The 16661-nt window shown below is 44.4% G+C and overlaps 1 protein-coding gene across 5 annotated transcripts in view; it reads right to left on the reverse strand.

Annotated features, from left to right (window-relative positions):
- Positions 1-16661, reverse strand: part of mpp2b (MAGUK p55 scaffold protein 2b) — a 129144-nt gene that overhangs the window by 27622 nt on the left and 84861 nt on the right. The gene's annotated exons all lie outside the window — the stretch shown is intronic.

The raw sequence follows: 16661 nt of genomic DNA on the forward strand, positions 1-16661 counted from the left end.
CCCCAAAGGGACTGGTTCCGGGATGCTGTCTTAAGAGGGTTACCGTTGCAGGTTAAAACTAATATGGAGGATAATCCCGACCTCCCTGGATCAGAGACTGGAGTATGGGATCGCCTTCTGATGCATCATTTATCTAAAGTCAAAGAGGCAAAACAAAATGAGGAGAGTGAATTAAAAACATTACAAACTCAGTTCCTGAAAATGCAATTAGCAGAAGTTAAACAGAAGGTTGGGGAAAAGAAAAAGGAGGATAAAACACCTAAAATTATGTATGAAGGTGCAGTGTCTCAGCCCCCTCAGGCTCCTCCATTTCCTGGAAATCAAGAAACAGCAGGACAGTGGCATCAGGCCCCGGTCCCATATCAGGGACATGCTGGTTTTTTTGGGGGACGGGGAGGGCCAAGAGCAAGGGGATTCCAGAGAGGACCACAGAGGAGACTGGGTAATGCTGATGTGTGTTATTACTGCAATGAGCCTGGACACTGGGCCCGAGATTGCTCCCATAAGAATGGTCCACCGGGAGGGTATGGGTGTTATGGTCCCGCCATGGCTCCTCCGGCCTGTCCATACAGAGGCAGAGGTGGCCCAGCACACGGTGCACACGGACCACAACTACAATTACCGGCCTTGGACAAGCCTAGTCTCTGGCCTGAGCACCTCTGAAGGTCCCCACTGACCCCAGAAGACAGCGGGACTGCGGACCCCTGCTGTCTGTGACTGTGTCCGGAAATAGCCTTCCTTTTTTGGTGGACACTGGGGCCACATGTTCAACCATCAAACAGGCTCCTCCAAACACACTCTCCACCAGGACTACAACTGTCATGGGGTTCTCGGGGGCAAAACAGGTCCTGCCATATACCAAGCCCTTAAAGACTGAAATTGGTGGACAGACACTGAATCACAGTTATCTAGTCTCCACTGACACACCAGTAAATTTACTGGGTAGAGACATGTTAATAAAACTGGAAGCAACCATTTTATGCGGGACTGATGGACTGCAGGTTCACCTGCCCAATGGCATCCAGTTATTTTGTGGCAATAACACTTATTTTTCACATGGACAATACCTCCTCCAGCCACTGCAGGACTCAATGGCTGATATATACTGGGTTTTGCTGCAACCTGAAACCACCACGCACAGAGGCATTCTCTCGGCTTTCCATCGGTGGAAATCCTGGGTCTCCACTCTGGCGCCCTATGTACCTCCTCCTGACCCGCCGCATGTCACCTTGTTTTATGATAGAAATAATTGTGAATGTTACCAGGAAAGCTTTGCTGACAAGTTAGAGGGTACACACTGGGACATTGTCACCACAGACATTTATGTAGCACCAGAAGGAGTGGTGGCCGAGGTTCACTTGACTGAAGAGCAGGAAGTGTGGTTTAGGATGTGGTCTGATGGCGTGCCTCATGTCTCTTTGGCTCTGCACCCAGGTCATGAAGCACGTGAACTTGGAGGTGTGTTAAAACACTCCCTGAACCTACAGAATTGGCAGCCTTTGGCAACCCCTGACCTTTTTTACTCACCCTCAGGGAACACTTATTGCACATTCAACCACTCCACGGATGTGGGCACACTGGAGCATGTTCAGTTAGACAGACACCATGGTAGGGAAAAAACAGACCATCCGCTGGCAGCTGCTATTGTGGAAAAAATGCCTTCCACCCTCTGGGCAGAGGGGCCCACAGATGTAGGCCTGATTCAATGTTACCCCATTACCTTTCAGTTGACCACCGACCAACCAATATGGAAGCTCCAATACCCTCACAAACCAGCAGCAGAACTAGGCATTAAAGATACAGTGGAAGGCCTCTGGAACTCAGGTGTTTTAGAGTCCGCACATTCCTCTTCATGGAACAAACCCATTCTGCCAGTGGAGAAAAAAGGGACGGGTAAATGGCGCATGGCACATGATTTACGGGCCATAAATGCAGCTTTGGCCACCCCTACCGTTCCCGTGTCCAATCCCTATGTTGCTCTGACAAATCTTAACCCAGACCATTGCTGGTTTACCTGCATTGATCTGGCCAACACATTTTTCTGCCTTCCTTTAGCTGAGGAATGCAGGGACATTTTCGCATTTACCTATAAATCTCATAGGTATAGATACACTCGTTTGCCGCAGGGATTCGCGCTTTCTCCAGGAATCTTCAATCAGGTTCTGAAAGACTCTCTCCAAGATTGCCTATTACTACCAAACACCACTCTGATTCAGTACGTGGATGACATTCTCCTCGCAACACCCACTGTGGCTGAATGCCTTGAGGCAACAGCAATTGTCCTGTCGGATTTGGCCAAAAAAGGCTACAAGGTTAGCAAAGCCAAACTTCAAATCTGCAGACACCAGGTTGACTTTCTGGGCAGAGTTGTTTCCCAACCTGGCACGGGGATGTCCCCAGCTCACCAATCTGCAGTTTTGTCCCACCCAAAACCACTCCTGGTTAAGGACATGTTGTCTTTCCTAGTACTCACAGGGTATAGCAAGTCTTTTGTGCCCAGCTACACCGACCTCACTGCACCCCTTAGAGATCTTGTCAAAAAACAGGGCATGAGAAACCTCACTGCCCTGCTTGAATGGACCAGAGAAGCTGAAGAAGCATTCATTAACTTAAAAACCAGCCTCTCGCAAGTTGCACATTTGGCACACCCAGATTACACGTTGCCATTTCAGCTGGATGTTTCTGTAACAGCACACACAGCAAATGGTGTGCTGTTCCAGAAAAAAGGGGGGGGGTTAGGACAGTTCTCATGTACATAAGTGTAATGCTGGACAACATTGAATAAAGACATCATGAGTGCACCCGACACGCAGCAGGGATGGCTAAAATAATCCAAAAAACAGCGCACGTAGTGATGGGACATCCTCTTAACATATTGACATCACATGGTGTAGTGGCCTTTGTGAACTCTCAGGCTTTCACACTCTCACCACTGAGACAACAGAGGCTGAGTAAGGTGCTGGAGGCCCCAAACATCACATACACACATGAAGGAATAAACATGGCAGATAGAATAACTACCGGTACACCACATGTCTGCGCAGAAAAAGTGGAGTTCAATGAAAAAATCAGACCAGATCTACAAAGTACATCCCTAACAGACACCCGAAACCTGTACACAGATGGGTGCTGCTTCAGACATGACACAGAAGGACTTAAGGCAGCATACGCGGTGGTGGAAGACACAAGGACAGATTTTGTCACAATACAGGCAGAGGAACTGACAGATGCACAATCAGCACAGAGAGCAGAAGTTTTGGCAGTAATAGCTGCTCTGGAACTAGGAGCAGGACAAAAGGTTAACATTTACACAGATTCTGCATACGCTACAGGAGCAGTACATGTAGAACTCAAACAGTGGCTGAGGACAGGATTCAGAACTGCAGGACAGAAACCCATTAAACATGAACAGGAAATGAGAAAGTTGGCTGAAGCTTTGTTGCTCCCTCAAGAAGTAGCCGTCATTAAATGCAAAGGACATGACAGAAGTAACACCAGAGTAGCGCAAGGGAACCAGGCAGCTGACCGGGCAGCTAAACAGTGTGCAGGATATCAGCCCAGGTGCATAATGCTGTGTTCAGAAGCAGGGTGGACACCAGAACCCATGAAATTACAAAAGGGTGCCTCTCCTGAGGAAAAATCAGTTTGGAAGGCCCGAGGGGGCTCAGAGGATCAGAGTGGTCTCTGGAGAAGCCCAGACGGACGTCCCATCTTGCCACCAGGTCTTACCTAAGTAGCCCTAGAAGAAGCACACGGAGTAGGACATGTGGGAACAACGCAAATATTGAAAAATCTTGAACACTAGTGGCACCCTTTTTTGAAACCAATGGCAGTGCATTGGATTAATTCATGTGAGATGTGCAGGCAGTTCAATGTTAGACCAACCTTGAAGCCAGCACCTGGAAAGTTCCCAGTAGACTCAATAGCAGGAAAAGAGGTTATCATTGATTATACAGACATGACTGAGAGAGTAAATTGGTTCAGATATCTGTTGGTGTGTGTGGATGCATTTACTGGATGGCCGGAGGCATGGCCTACAAAAAAGGAAGACAGCAAATCTGTGGTGAAGTGTTTAATAAATCATTATATCCCTAGACACGGTTTTCCAGCTAAAATAAGGTCTGACAACGGAACACATTTCAAAAATGAGGAACTCGAGGAAGTGGAAAAATTTCTGGGACTGAAACACTCATTTGGCACTGTGTACCATCCACAGTCACAGGGGAAGGTTGAAAGAATGAATCAAACCCTTAAAACCAAATTGGCTAAAATCTGTGCACAGACCAAAATGAATTGGGTTACTGCCTTACCATTGTAATGGAAATTCTTTTATTAAGTGTTCCAAAGTGTATGACCTTTAGGTTACCTCACTCCTCAGAACATCTATGTTAGAGGAGGAAGCTGTAAAAGCCATTATCAGAAGTTTAGTGGTTAAGACCCATCATTTAGGGTGATGCCTTTGAAAGAGCAGTTAGGTCTGTTCCTAGATAACTTTGTCATCTCTGAACCCAAGGAGGGTCTGGGCCATAAAACACAGACTCTTTGAAGTTGAGATAACACTGTCATGTTTGGTATAAATACTGTGTGTAACTGTTGATCGGGACTCTGCTTAACTGACTTGCTCGGTGAATGCCTTTGAATAAAATTTATAAAGACAAAGTCCGGATTTTCTCTTCTTGTGAGTCAACTTCTCAGAATCAGAATCAGAATCAGAATCAGAAAAGCTTTATTGCCAAGTACGTTTTTGGACATACAAGGAATTTGTTTTGGCATAGTCGGTGCAATACAATACAAATTAAACAGTATAAACATATCTACAATATAATATAAATATATGTGCACAGTTTTAAGTGAGTGAGAGTAAGTATAGAGCAGTATAAGATGCAAGAGCAATACAACAATGCAGGTGATCATTGTGCAAGTATGGCAGTGCAAGTAAAGCAGGAGTCCAGATGGGAAAAAACTGTTCTTGTGGCGTGAGGTTTTGGTCCGGATGGACCGCAGCCTCCTGCCAGAGGGGAGAGTCTCAAAGAGTCTGTGACCGGGGTGGGAGGGATCAGCCAGAATCTTCCCTGCCCGCTTCAGGGTCCTGGAGGTGTACAGTTCCTGGAGCGACAGTAGACTGCAGCCAATCACCTTCTCAGCAGACCGAATGACACGCTGCAGCCTGCCCTTATCCTTGGCTGTAGCAGCGGCGTACCAGATGGTGATGGAGGAGGTGAGGATGGACTCAATGATGGCTGTGTAGAAGTGCACCATCATAGTCTTTGGCAGGTTGAATTTCTTCAGCTGCCGCAGGAAGAACATCCTCTGCTGGGCTTTCTTGGTGAGGGAGCTGATGTTTGGCTCCCACTTGAGATCCTGGGAGATGATGGTTCCCAGGAAGCGGAAAGATTCCACAGTGTCAATTGTGGAGTCACAGAGGGTGATGGGGGCAGGTGGGGCTGGGTTCTGCCTGAAGTCCACAACCATCTCTACTGTCTTTAGAGCGTTGAGCTCAAGGTTAAGAAAATTCCACAACACCATTAGCTCTGATGTCTGTATGGAGTTCTATAAATCAGAAACATGGTTTGACCCCACATGAGCTGCAAACAGGGAGGCCATTTCCAGGCCCCCAAACAAGGTTACCGTTTCTCACTGAGTGTGAACAATCTATGTATCATCATGATTATTACAGATCTCTCCACAGTCTTGTTACAGTTTTCTCCAAACAAATCCCAGCAGAACCAGAGACCAGGGTCGGAACCACCACCTCGGAAGCCGAGTGGGTCCTCCTGAAAGTCATCAAAAGAAAGTGGTCAGAGCCAAGGTGGACCGGTCCATTTCAGGTCACAGAGAAGACAACCCATGCAGTCAGGCTGAAGGGCAAAGGCGCTACTTGGTTACACTGGAGCCAGTGTGCAGGAGCAGAACCACCTCAACGATCCCTCTCTCAGGTCCAGGAAGATCTGAGCGAAAACACAGGAAAAGACAATCTCACTTCTCCCACCCAAGAAGGGGCAGAATAATCCCCGGGTGAGAGAAATTAGCCCAGGGTCAGTCTGCCCTGAGAGCTGAAGACGGAAGAAGAACAGCAGAAGAAGAGGCGGAAGTGATTGAGTTTCCCTCTCACTGGGAGTGGTAGAGCAACATGTGTTGTGAATTGGTGCTGTATAAATAAACTGAATTGAATTGAATTAAATCAAAGTTGTAGGACAGCAGCAGCCTGAGCATGACCTTATAAATAAAAGTATACCAATGTTCTAAACCTCCTGGTGGACAAAGAAGGCCATCCCCCTCGAGAGTACAGCTCACAGTGATTTGTCAAGGCGTTACAGTTAGTAACAAACCTCAGAGAAGTATGATGAACAGTGTCAATCGTTTGAAGACATTAAACTGAGGCGTTCATGTATAACATGTCCCCATAATCTAAAATAGATAAACATGTTACTCTGATAAGCCATTTTTTCACCTCAAAAGAAAAACTAAATTTATTTTAAAATATATATTTTTTGTTTTTCACAAGATTGCCAACATAGTGTTTGAAGGTAAGGGAGTCATAAAGCAAAACACAAACATATTTGTATATGAACCACCTCTATGATATTTCCCTCAAGAGTGGACACATTTTGGGTAGTTTGAGGCACCTTCTTGGCGTTTGCAAATATTAATTTAGTCTTGTCAGCACTGACCACCAGTTTTAGCTACAGAAGTGTGTGCTGGACCACATTGAAAGCTTCTGCAGAGAATCAACAGCTTTAAGTCAAGTCAAGTTAAGTTTAATGCAAAACATTAAATAATTGTGTCATCAGCATTAAAATGCATATTAGCATCAGACACGTTTTGCACTAATTCATTAATATACATAATGAACAGAAGTGGACCTAATTTTGAACCCCACTGTCAGTGTTTTACAACTAATGTTTCAATCATTAAAAAAAAAGCTAAAAATCTCCCTGATTTATTGCCATGTTGAAGGTTTTTTGTCCAAAGTCTTTGTAATAAGAACAGTTTTTTTTGTCAATTTCATTTAATTCTTGTTTAGCTTTACGTAGTTTGCTCAACATTTTCTCATCCTTGGAAGCTTCTAACAATTTAATGGTTTTCTCCTGAATGCGTTTGATTTCTTTTTGCTTCTTATGTGATGAGAATGAGAATATTTCACCTCTCATGTCTGCTTTGGCTGCCTCCCAGAGAACAGATGTTGGATGTCCCAGGCAGGTCATTATACTCCAAATATGAAGTCCACTCTTCTTTAAAATATTTGATAAAATCATCATCCTTAAGCAATGATTTATTAAACCTCCAGCTTTTACTTTGTGGGTTTTCTTTCTTATTTACTAGAGACAAAGAAACATGGTCGCTGACAGCTATAGGGTGTATCTCAGATGCCCACACTTGACTCTGCTGACAGTGCCCAAGAAGGTGGCAGAGAGTGTTGGAAGCCAAAATGAAAAAGGGTGTGGAAAATGTGGATTTACAGCAGCTGATACCATCATCACAATATTTACCAATATTGTCACTATTTCATGATTTTCAAAAGTGATGCCAGCCTATTTTTTAACGTATGGCTGCTCATAATGGGTTGTTGCGTTGCATCATTTTGAATGAACCAGTTGCTGATTTTTTTCTTCTGTTCTGCCCCTGCTTCTCTGGACTATTACAGTTTGTTAACCTTTGTCGTTGCTATTCACAGAAACAGGTTTGTCATTGCAGCCTCTGCCCTGAAAAGATTATTTTCCTTTTCTGTTCATTAGCGCTGGGTGCATTTGAGTGCTAAGTTTGAAGTTGTTGTGCTAGGAGATGTTTTATGTTTGTGGTTCCGACAGACCTAGTGAGGCAAAGACTTTATCCTGCCACGGCTTTAATCAGAATGATAGATTAATAGCGATGGTTTACTGGATGATCCAGGGGCAAGAAAAAAAGTGTTGCAAGGAGTTTTATCATAGGAGACATGTCATGGCTTTTGTTTGTAATTGGCTCCAAATCAGACCTTAGATAGTCCAACATAGAAAATTCCAATCTAGTTTTATAGTTTTTATTTTTTACAATCCAAATCTGTTGACACATGTACAGGAGATTCTCTCTCTCCATCATCTGTCATTCTATCTATGCCTCCTTTTCACCACAGTGAGAGCAGACATTTTGGCGTACCTATTAGTACCTCCATTTCAATCAGCTAAATCTAGATGCAAATACAGTACCCGCAATCCATTATAGGTTTGATACATTGCATTGCAAGTAGTAAGGAATTACATTTGCATATCCTCCTCCCACAAATTTGACCATTTTGGCCATTATCTTATGCTTTGCATATTCATAAAGGCAAACGCGCAAAAAAGTTAGCGTCCACTGTTCAGCTGATTTTACACACACAATTTAATTTGCACCTGATTTGTAGATCAGCTTTGCGCACGCAACCCAGTTTCTATGTGTATTTGTACGCGCAAACCATTTGAAGATCACGCACCATGTGCACAATATGTTATGCCCACGTTTTAAAATACTGTCATCTTAAAAAACTATTTAGTAGTTTTTCTTTATTAAGATACAAAACTCAAACTGTCGGCTTGTATAAACCCCAGTGTGCAAAATGAAAGAAAAATTGGCTTATTTCTTGTTCCAGCTGCAGGAGGTGCTGGTGCCCATCTATACAATCACCCTTTTCACATTTTCTATCTATATTTTTCTCTCTCCAGCTCATCTCTTTCTCTTTTTTAAACCTACAACTCTCATTTTAGGTACGTGCCAGGTAGCAAATGATTTTCCAGGATGCAATGCAATGTGACATTTGGGGGCATTCCCTATTGGCAGCTGCGTGTAAAGCTGTGTGTTTGAGTATTGTAATTGTCAGGCAGTTCTAAAGAGGATCATTCCAGTGTGACTGATTATGGCTCTGGCAGAAACCCTGTTTATTTGCTAAAGAGCAGGGGAAGAAGCCCCACAGAGAGACAGGAAACGATAAATACAGCCCAACCACAAGCATGCAGACTTTTCCACATGCCTACATGTCAAATTAAACGTGCAAAGATGTCATGTACTCTTCCACATAGACCTGTAAAACAATCTTTTAAACATCAGTAACATCTTTCCGGCTTCCTGATTCTGAATGCATGTTTTATTCAAGGAAGTGATTACATGCTTGAGATTACAGGACTAAATGTGGAATCTGTGTGTCATGATATTTTTAAATGGCTGAAGCAATATATTATTTTTTATATTTTTGATGTGTTTGTGGAGCTTAGAAGAATCTGCGTTACACTTGTGATGGATGGATGGATGGATGGATGGATGGATGGATGGATGGATGGATGGATGGATGGATGGAGCCGTATATGTTGAGTTTTTTTCAATTGCTGAGAGATTAAATTTTTTGCCTCCGCCCACTGTGGAGGCACCCTAAGCTTTAAATCCCTGGGAGTTGTTTTCGGTTGCATTCCCCGTTGTATTAACAGCCTGGTTCCATTGTGATCCAAAGTTGGGACCATCTAGACATCTAAAAACTTTGCCAGAAATAATAATACTACCTTCCATTCTTGGAGCAACTCCAGGTTGATCAGTTTGTGCTGAGAGATGGATGACAGAACAGCACATCCACAGAGACCCAGGATGGTTCCATAAGAGTTGAAACAGCAATAAACAGAACCGCTGTTCTAAAATGATGCCTTTCTGGAGCTGGCAAAGTTGATTGATAGTAAAGTTGATACTGATGTTTAAACACATATTCCTTTCCAGAGTATCTCTATTAGATCAGAGTTAGGTGTTAGAATTAAGAATTAGGCCAGAAAATCATTTTTACCTTGAGCTTCTGTGAAACCAATGAGCTCCTGTTTATTTCTAACTTTCTGTTTAATTATGGTTGTTTTGAGTGTTCGTTCCAAGGTAATTAATTCATCCTTTATCCAGTAGTGTCTAGGGTAGAGGTAATGATTTAAAATACTTTGTTAGTTAATAAGTTATCTACATCTTTTTTTTGTTTTTGTTTTAGTTTTATCAGCAGTGAGTTGATACTGTTTGATTTATGATTAATTCCTAATTGAGCTCATTAACCCTAATTAACTTAATTTTATCCATCACCTTGTAACTGTTGCCCACTTTGTTGCCTGAATACTGTACAATATCAATAAAGTTAATATGCAACATGAGGAATAGCCCCCTTTTTCCAGAGAAAATTTGCCCCGACACTGCAGGGCCTCCAGACCGACCATACGGTTTGCCTAAGCAGACTCAATAACTCAATAAAGACTTATGGGTTGAGTTGATTGCATTGTTTGATAATAATAAGGATCACTGACTAATCCCACCATGCCCATGACCTACGGCAACTTTATGACCCTGCATCCTTGTGTCAGCACCTTATTTGCCTATCACTGAATCAACTAAAAGCTTGTTAAATGTTTATAGATTCGGCACAGGGGTCAAGAGAAACAATATTCTTGGAACGTCTTTTCATATCCTTCAGTAAGGCTGTATCAGCAGATGAATATTTTATGAGATGGCTCATCAATACATCAAGCACTCTGCCAAACATACGAACAAACACACACACACACGTGTTATGCTTTTACACAACACCAGACAGTCAGACATGAGCAGTTTTCTGCAGCGGAACAATCTAAACAGTGAAAGAGAAAAACTAAAGAAGAAAGAGGCCTGGGTAAATTGAAAAGGTGAGAGAGTAAAGGAGACTTTGTTTTAGGGAATATCAGAAGGGTGCTTGATGCAGCACTGCCCGGAAATCCCTCCAAAGAGTCCATGACAGGATGCTCTGAACAGAGCTACTTTTGGACAGCGGAATGATGCTGCAAAGATTTTTACCCTTGGCTCTATGTTAGTCAGAGAATTAGTCCACAGAGCAATGAATCAGGGGTGCAAACCCCTTTGTGTAAATCATCTGGGAGCTGGTACAGTGTAGGAAGGATAAATGTTCCTACTATTACTAACGACTGCAAGGTGCACAAAGAATAAAAAAAATGGCCTCTGGCATACATTAACCTCCTTCTGCACGTTGCCAGTACTCAGCACTCTGCTTCTTCCTTCTCCAGCTGTTTTGGTGGAAAGTGAACATTTAAAAAAAGGCATGAAATATTATGCTTTTGGCAAGATGTGGCAGAAAAAGACTTTGGTTTTGGCAAGACGTGGCAGAAAAAGGCTGTGATGAGAAAAAACATGAGACAGTGGGAAGAAACTCTGACAATGCTGTCCTTCTCCACTGAGTTCCTCTCCTGTCACTTAAAAAAGCTTTAGCCTGAGACAACAGCATCACTATCCTTAACATGTGTAACATGGAGAACTAGTTGAGACCGGTTTTATGTTAAGGACTAATAAACTAATAATATTACTACTACATTTAGAAGTCAATGTTTATTTGTCTCAAAATTCAAATAACCATAGTTAACCCTTTATGGGTGGTGTGTTGGAGTCATCCATTTTGGGGGAATAGACAGGCTGGGCAGCACAGTTCGACATGCGCAGCTCAACAGACGTCGCAGCCTTGACGTCACCTGGGATTATGAAACACGCAGACAATAAACTTTGGGGTAAGAACGCTATCAAAAACAATGTGTATGTAAAGACGGAAACGTGTGCATATTAGTCAATAGTTGTGCATAAGTAAAATCCACAAGAGGTATTGTATATTTTCTCTATAAGAATACAGACTAAAATGTTACAACTTCAAGAAATTAGAAACACAAAGTTCAAGTTTACAGTTGTGGTTTATTCTTTATGAATACAATATGCTATAAGAGTTTGTGAATACGATTTCTTTTCTATGAGAATACGAATTTGCATCAGCGACTTGGCATCACGTGATCTCAGGCTGGTTAGTGGAGCACAGAGTTAGTCGATTCGCGTTGCGCATGTGCTGTCACACTCCTCACCGCCAGTAAACGTAGTGCCGGAATGGGAGATAATTCAGTCTAAAAGGAATATTAGGAACAGAAGGGAGATAGGGGGGAAATCAAGAGTATTATAAATAAAGCATTGTTCTTATTTTTATGAAATACAAAACTAAAACATAGAATATAGTGGGTGGAGTTATACAATGATGTACAGGTCCTTCTCAAAATATTAGCATATTGTGATAAAGTTCATTATTTTCCATAATGTCATGATGAAAATTTAACATTCATATATTTTAGATTCATTGCACACTAACTGAAATATTTCAGGTCTTTTATTGTCTTAATACGGATGATTTTGGCATACAGCTCATGAAAACCCAAAATTCCTATCTCACAAAATTAGCATATTTCATCCGACCAATAAAAGAAAAGTGTTTTTAATACAAAAAACGTCAACCTTCAAATAATCATGTACAGTTATGCACTCAATACTTGGTCGGGAATCCTTTTGCAGAAATGACTGCTTCAATGCGGCGTGGCATGGAGGCAATCAGCCTGTGGCACTGCTGAGGTCTTAAGGAGGCCCAGGATGCTTCGATAACGGCCTTTAGCTCATCCAGAGAGTTGGGTCTTGAGTCTCTCAACGTTCTCTTCACAATATCCCACAGATTCTCTATGGGGTTCAGGTCAGGAAAGTTGGCAGGCCAATTGAGCACAGTGATACCATGGTCAGTAAACCATTTACCAGTGGTTTTGGCACTGTGAGCAGGTGCCAGGTCATGCTGAAAAATGAAATCTTCATCTCCATAAAGCTTTTCAGCAGATGGAAGCATGAAGTGCTCCAAAATCTCCTGATAGCTAGCTGCATTGACCCTGCCCTTGATAAAACACAGTGGACCAACACCAGCAGCTGACACGGCACCCCAGACCATCACTGACTGTGGGTACTTGACACTGGACTTCTGGCATTTTGGCATTTCCTTCTCCCCAGTCTTCCTCCAGACTCTGGCACCTTGATTTCCGAATGACATGCAGAATTTGCTTTCATCCGAAAAAAGTACTTTGGACCACTGAGGAACAGTCCAGTGCTGCTTCTCTGTAGCCCAGGTCAGGCGCTTCTGCCGCTGTTTCTGGTTCAAAAGTGGCTTGACCTGGGGAATGCGGCACCTGTAGCCCATTTCCTGCACACGCCTGTGCACGGTGGCTCTGGATGTTTCTACTCCAGACTCAGTCCACTGCTTCCGCAGGTCCCCCAAGGTCTGGAATCGGCCCTTCTCCACAATCTTCCTCAGGGTCCGGTCACCTCTTCTCGTTGTGCAGCGTTTTCTGCCACACGTTTTCCTTCCCACAGACTTCCCACTGAGGTGCCTTGATACAGCACTCTGGGAACAGCCTATTCGTTCAGAAATTTCTTTCTGTGTCTTACCCTCTTGCTTGAGGGTGTCAATAGTGGCCTTCTGGACAGCAGTCAGGTCGGCAGTCTTACCCATGATTGGGGTTTTGAGTGATGAACCAGGCTGGGAGTTTTAAAGGCCTCAGGAATCTTTTGCAGGTGTTTAGAGTTAACTCGTTGATTCAGATGATTAGGTTCATAGCTCGTTTAGAGACCCTTTTAATGATATGCTAATTTTGTGAGATAGGAATTTTGGGTTTTCATGAGCTGTATGCCAAAACCATCTGTATTAAGACAATAAAAGACCTGAAATATTTCAGTTAGTGTGCAATGAATCTAAAATATATGAATGTTAAATTTTCATCATTAAAATATGGAAAATAATGAACTTTATCACAATATGCTAATATTTTGAGAAGGACCTGTACAGTTGGTGGCGGTATGCACCTCTGAATTTGTTGCGTACCGCCAGCAGAAGAAGAAGAAGCTGCAGCACAACGCTAAGATGACGGACCAAGAGCATATATTAACGACATTAAGACATATATAAACGTTTTAACATTACCTGGCTTTGTACCGTAGTTTCTTGGTCCATCATCTTGGCGCTAGTGCTGCTTCTTCTTCTTTTTCTGCTGGCGTTATGCAACAAATTCTGAGGTGCATACTGCCACCTACTGTACATCATTGTATAACTCCAACCATTATATTCTATGTTTTAGTTTTGTCAGTCAGTCATTTTCTACCACTTATTCCATAGTGGGTCACAGGGAAGCTGGTGCCTATCTCCAGCAGTCTATGGGCGAGAGGCGGGGTACACCCTGGACAGGTCGCCAGTCCATCACAGGGCAACACACAAACAACCATGCACACACTCATTCATACACCTAAGGGCAATTTTAGATTAACCAATTAACCTAACAGACATGTCTTTGGACTGTGGGAGGAAGCCGGAGTACCTGGTGAGAACCCACACATGCACGGGGAGAACATGCAAACTCCATGCAGAAAGACCCCTGGCCGGGAATTGAACCCAGGACCTTCTTGCTGCAAGGCAACAGTGCTACCAACTGCACCACCGTGCAGCCCTGTTTTACTTTTGTATTTCATAAAAATAAGAACAATGCTTTATTTATAATACTCTTGATTTCCCCCCTATCTCCCCTCTGTTCCTAATATTCCTTTTAGAATGAATTATCTCCCATTCTGGCACTACGTTTACTGGCGGTGAGGAGTGTGACAGCGCATGCGCAACGCGAATCGACTAACTATGCTCCACTAACCAGCCTGAGATCACGTGACACCAAGTCACTGATGTAAATTCATATTCTCAAAGAAAATAAATCGTATTCACAAACTCTTATAGCATATTGTATTCATAAAGAATAAACCACAACTGTAAACTTGAACTTTGTGTTTGTAATTTCTTGAAGCTGTAACATTTTATTTTGTATTCTTATAGAGAAAATATACAATATTTCTTGGATTTTACTTATGCACAACTATTGACTAATATACACACATTTCCATCTTTACATACACATTGTTTTTGACAGCGTTCTTACCCCATAATAAACTTTCTTTGCCATTTCCAGCGTGTCTCACAGGACGACGCAATGGAGGCGGATATCTGGAGAGACAAAAGCTTGCAGGCGAACTTTTCCTTCACAGGGCCATTCCCAGAAGAGCTTGAAAGCTGGAATTCTGTCTGATACAAGGAGGTCAGAAGATTCATATACTGTTGTTGTTAGGTAGTTATTAAGGGCTTTGAGCCAATAATCAGAACACCAGAGTACATCTCTGATTTCTATTTGTACGTAATGATTTTTGGTTAAGAAATTATTTTTCTTTCTTCCCCCAGTGGGCCCACCACCTGCAGGGGGAACCGTGAGGGACCGGTGCAAAGAGGATTGGGTGGCGGACGAAGGTGGAGACCTCAACGGCCCGATCCCCGGATGCTTAGGCTGGCTCTAGGGACGTGGAATGTCACCTCGCTGGGGGGGAAGGAGCCTGAGCTTGTGCGGGAGGTCGAGAGATATCGACTAGAAATAGTCGGGCTCGCCTCCACGCACAGCGTGGGCTCTGGAACCCATCTCCTTGAGAGGGGTTGGACTCTCTTCTACTCTGGAGTGGCCCACGGGGAGAGGCGGCGGGCTGGTGTGGGTTTGCTTGTTGCCCCCCAGCTCAGCCGTCTCGTGTTGGGGTTTACCCCAGTGGATGAGAGGGTTGTATCCCTGCGCCTTCGGGTTGGGGAGAGGTCTCTGACTATCATTTCAGCCTACGGGCCGAGTGGTAGTGCAGAGTACCCTGCCTTCTTGGCGTCCCTGTCGGGGGTGCTGGATAGTGCCCCTCCCGGGGACTCCATTATTCTGCTGGGGGACTTCAACGCCCACGTGGGGAACGACAGTGACACCTGGAGAGGCGTGATCGGGAGGAATGGCCTCCCCGATCTGAATCCGAGTGGTGTTTTGTTATTGGACTTCTGTGCTAGTCACGGATTGTCCATAACGAACACCATGTTTAAACATAAGGGTGTCCATCAGTGCACTTGGCACCAGGACACCCTAGGCAGGAGGTCGATGATCGACTTTGTTGTCGTATCATCAGACCTTCGGCCGCATGTTTTGGATACTCGGGTGAAGAGAGGGGCTGAGCTGTCCACTGATCATCACCTGGTGGTGAGTTGGATCCGCTGGAGGAGGAGAAAGCCGGACAGACTCGGCAGGCCCAAGCGCATAGTGAGGGTCTGCTAGGAACGCCTGGCGGAGCCCTCGGCCAGGGATGTATTCAACTCCCACCTCCGGGAGAGCTTCGACCAGATCCCGGGGGATGTTGGAGACATAGAGTCCGAGTGGACCATGTTCTCTGCATCTATTGTCGATGCTGCTGCCCATAGCTGTGGCCGTAAGGTCTGCGGTGCCTGTCGTGGCGGCAATCCCCGAACCCGGTGGTGGACACCGGCAGTAAGGGATGCAGTTAAGCTGAAGAAGGAGTCCTATCGGCTGTGGTTGGCTTGTGGGACTCCTGAGGCGGCTGACGGGTACTGTGAGGCCAAGCGTGCTGCGGCCCGGGCTGTGGCAGAGGCAAAAACTCGGGCCTGGGAAGAGTTCGGTGAGGCCATGGAGAAGGACTACCGGTTGGCCTCGAAGCGATTCTGGCAAACCGTCCGGCGCCTCAGGAGGGGGAAGCAGTGCTTTGCCAACACTGTTTATAGTGGGGGCGGGAGACTGCTGACCTCGACTGAGGACATTATCGGGCGGTGGAAGGAGTACTTCGAGGATCTCCTCAATCCTGCCATCACGCATTCCGTGGTGGAAACAGAGGCTGGGGACTCGGGGTTGGACTCTTTCATCACCCAGGCTGAAGTCACCGAGGTGGTTAAAAAGCTCCGCGGTGGCAAGGCTTCGGGGGTGGATGAGATCCGCCCTGAGTACCTCAAGTGTCTG

The sequence above is a fragment of the Girardinichthys multiradiatus genome, chromosome 10, assembly GCF_021462225.1.
Source record: "Girardinichthys multiradiatus isolate DD_20200921_A chromosome 10, DD_fGirMul_XY1, whole genome shotgun sequence".
Classification (NCBI taxonomy): domain Eukaryota; kingdom Metazoa; phylum Chordata; class Actinopteri; order Cyprinodontiformes; family Goodeidae; genus Girardinichthys; species Girardinichthys multiradiatus.